The sequence below is a fragment of the Myodes glareolus genome, chromosome 13 (genome assembly GCF_982192425.1).
Source record: "Myodes glareolus chromosome 13, mMyoGla1.1, whole genome shotgun sequence".
Lineage (NCBI taxonomy): Eukaryota > Metazoa > Chordata > Mammalia > Rodentia > Cricetidae > Myodes > Myodes glareolus.
Window position 1 is genome coordinate 54,522,075 of NC_142038.1, and position 3,318 is coordinate 54,525,392.

At 38.2% G+C, this 3,318-nt stretch overlaps 1 pseudogene; it reads right to left on the reverse strand.

Moving 5' to 3' along the window:
* Window positions 1-2,549: 2,549 nt before the first annotated feature.
* On the reverse strand, window positions 2,550-3,021 carry LOC125405708 (large ribosomal subunit protein eL21 pseudogene; annotated as a pseudogene).
* Between the last annotated feature and the right edge of the window lie 297 nt (window positions 3,022-3,318).

The following is a 3,318-nucleotide window of genomic DNA, read 5'->3' on the forward strand; positions in this document are numbered from 1 at the left end:
AACTGAATGCTGCGAGAAAGAAGGCGGAGTCAAAAAGCTGCCATGGAGCTGCCAGCTAGAGCCTTGCTGGTAGGCCACGATCCTCGTGGAAAATATAAAATAATAGAAATGGCTTAACCAAAGATATAAGAGTTAGCTAACAGTACACTTAAGTTATTGTCCAAGCAGTGATTTAAATAATACAGTTTCTGTGTGATTATTTTGGGAGTCTGGGCTGCTGAGAAATGAACAAGCAGCCTAACCCAACATGCACTCTTTATTTTAATATATACTGTTACATTGTCTATCATAGTTGTTTGCAACTTGTACAAAGTATAATTTTTCATTTTTTTCATAGACTATATTGAGATATATTATTTTTATTTTTAAAAATTTTCAGACACTGAGAATTATGCAGGTCCAATTTTATCACATTTTCATAAATGAAACTCTACACCAGTAAAACAACTCTGTTTTATGTTTGTCTTGTCCCTTGACAATAATTCTTTTCTTTTCTTTTTCTATAAATTTGACCACTCTACATGTCAAACGTAGATTCTACCTACATATGATGTTCTTATGTTAATCAATATAATCAAGACAATCCCTCACAGACATGCCTGTAGTCCAACTTGATATAGAAAATCCTTCCTTGAGATTTTCTTTGCAGGTGACTTTAGATTGTGTCAAACTGACAACTGAAATTAATCAAAATGTCATATTTTCTTTATTCATCTATATGCCCAGGAACAATTAAGCTGCTTGTATATCTTGGCTGTTACCAATAATTCTTCTATAAACTTGAACATGAAGTACTTCTGTGAGATCCTCCTTTCAATTTTCTTGGGTACATGCCAGCCAGAAATTGCTAGGTCATGTGACAATCTTGGCTATAATTTTCTGCACTACTAGCGACAGTTTCTCACAATGATTGTAACCATTTTGCATTTATACCAACATCTTTTGCACATTCTAAAAACAGATATAGAATTTAGAAAAACCTGCTATTTTTACTTTACAAGACTATTTCTGAGAAAAATATAGAAAATAACTTGAGACACATTATAAATAAGGTGTCATTTCAAATTAGTGAGAGCAAGTGGGATAATTTAGTAAATGAATATAAGGTTTTCTAGATAGAAAACTAAGGAAAAATGAGCAAAACACTTTGAAAAAACTAGAAAAAAATGGGTTATTTTCTGTTTTTGCTAGGTAAGTCCTCTAGGTTTTCTAAACCGTGAAGGAAAGGTCATTAAGTACAACTCTGTAAAAGTTTTTAAAGTCTTTAAAATCTTTAAATTATATTTCTTTTTTCATATATGCTTATTTCAATCAGAATAACCACAAAAAAGAGAAACAGAATATAGTGTTAAAAAGAAATGAAAGGGGAAACTAGAATAGGAGGACTAAATGAGAATGTGGCTAGGATGGCAGAGTTAAAGAGAGAGTTGGAGAGAGATAACTTGTGCTAAAGGCCTTCTGAAAAGCCATATGGAAGTACAATTCCACAGAAGTGTTTTAAAACATATACATATATGAACGGGGTTTAAATGGAGTCACCATATGATGGAGGAGACAAGGCCCTTACCTAAATAACCTATGCCGCCAACTAACATCACCAGTTCCAGAAATTGGTTATTTCTTGTTGAATCATTGGCCAAACCAAGCGCGCGCGCGCGCGCGCACACACACACACACACACACACACACACACACACACACACACACACACCACAGGCTATTGCCAAGGTTACTGGTTACCTCCCACAATCTGACAGTAAGGCACTGTTGTTAGGAAAACATTTACTTATGTCAATGTACCTGGAGAAATTTAGGTGGTGTTCATCTAGGAGCTTCACTCTAATGATTAATGTTCATGGTTCTAGAAGGTATTTTGTTTGATACCAGAGGAGAAAAGTAATTGTCAGTATCATAGAGCTACAAACCCTATGACCTGAAGCAGTGGTCTACTCACAAGATATGCTGGTGCAATAGTGGCAGAAATATTATGGAAGTAATCAATCACTTTCTGATTGGATTTAAGGCCCACTCCATGAGATGGAACCCATACCTGACATTGCTAAAGTGATTGAGAGCCTCAGAACAGATAGGTCATGGACCTAAGCCCTAGATGCTATGGGAGAATGCTTTTGTACAATGTAAAGATTGTCACTCGTATTAATAAAATGCTGATTGGCCAGAAGCAGGCAGGAAGTATAGGTGGGGCAACCAGAGTAGGATAATTCTGGGAAAAAGAAAGGCAGAGACACAGTCACCAGCCAGACACAGAGGAACAAGATGAGAATGACTCACTGAGAAAAGGTACCAAGCCACATGACTTAACAGAGACAAGAATTATGAGTTAATTTAAGTTGTAAGAGGTAGTTAATAAGCCTGAACTAATAGACCAAACAATTCATAATAAATATAAGCCTCTGTCTGTCTTTCTTTCTGCCTTCCTTCCTTCCTTCCTTCCTTCCTTCCTTCCTTCCTTCCTTCCTTCCTTCCTTCCTTTCCTTTTGTTTAAGAAAAAGCCTTTGCAGTCCAGGTCTTTTATTTCTTTTTGTACTTCAGGCCATGAATTCGTACGGAATGGGCTCCTTCCCATTAGTCTTCACAAAGTGTGCTTCTCTGGGTGGAGCAGGATGGCACTTCAGCTGAACCCAGGTGCCCTCCTCTTTGGCTTCCTTTCTCTTCTGGTCGTTCTCCTTTACCCACTTTAGGAAGCTGTCTCTGCTCTTTGAGTGGTTGATGTGTTCAATCCGCACATTAATTCTCTTGGCAAGAATCTTGCCATTCACTTGCTTGTTTACAATGATGCCCACAGCATGCTGGGTGACATTGTAGACTCTTCCGGTTTTGCCATGGTAACATTTATGGGGCATTTCTTTTTGCCCCATTTGTGCCCATTTCCTTGATGTCTACAATATCGCCCTTCTTGTAGATTCACATGTACGTGGCCAAAGGAACAACTCCATGTTTCCTAAAGGGCATAGAGAACATATAGCGAGTGCCCCTCCTCTTTCCCTTTGTGTTTGTCACGTTGTCGAGTTACTGAAAGATGGCTACCGTGGCCGAAAACCTCTGTGTGTTTCTTTGGGACTGAACGACTGCAGGACTGGGCAGGACAGAAATTTCTGTCTACAGGGAAAGCTTACTACTTTTATTCTGCTAAAAGAACATAGGAATAAGATGATTCCTACTGACATATCGCTATACCCATAGATCTGTGCATCACTCAACCCTCATCAGAGAAGCTTCTTTTTGCACTAAATAACAATTAGCCCGGGGCCCCTTGACAGAACAATGTATGGATGGTATGCCTTTATCAAACTCCTC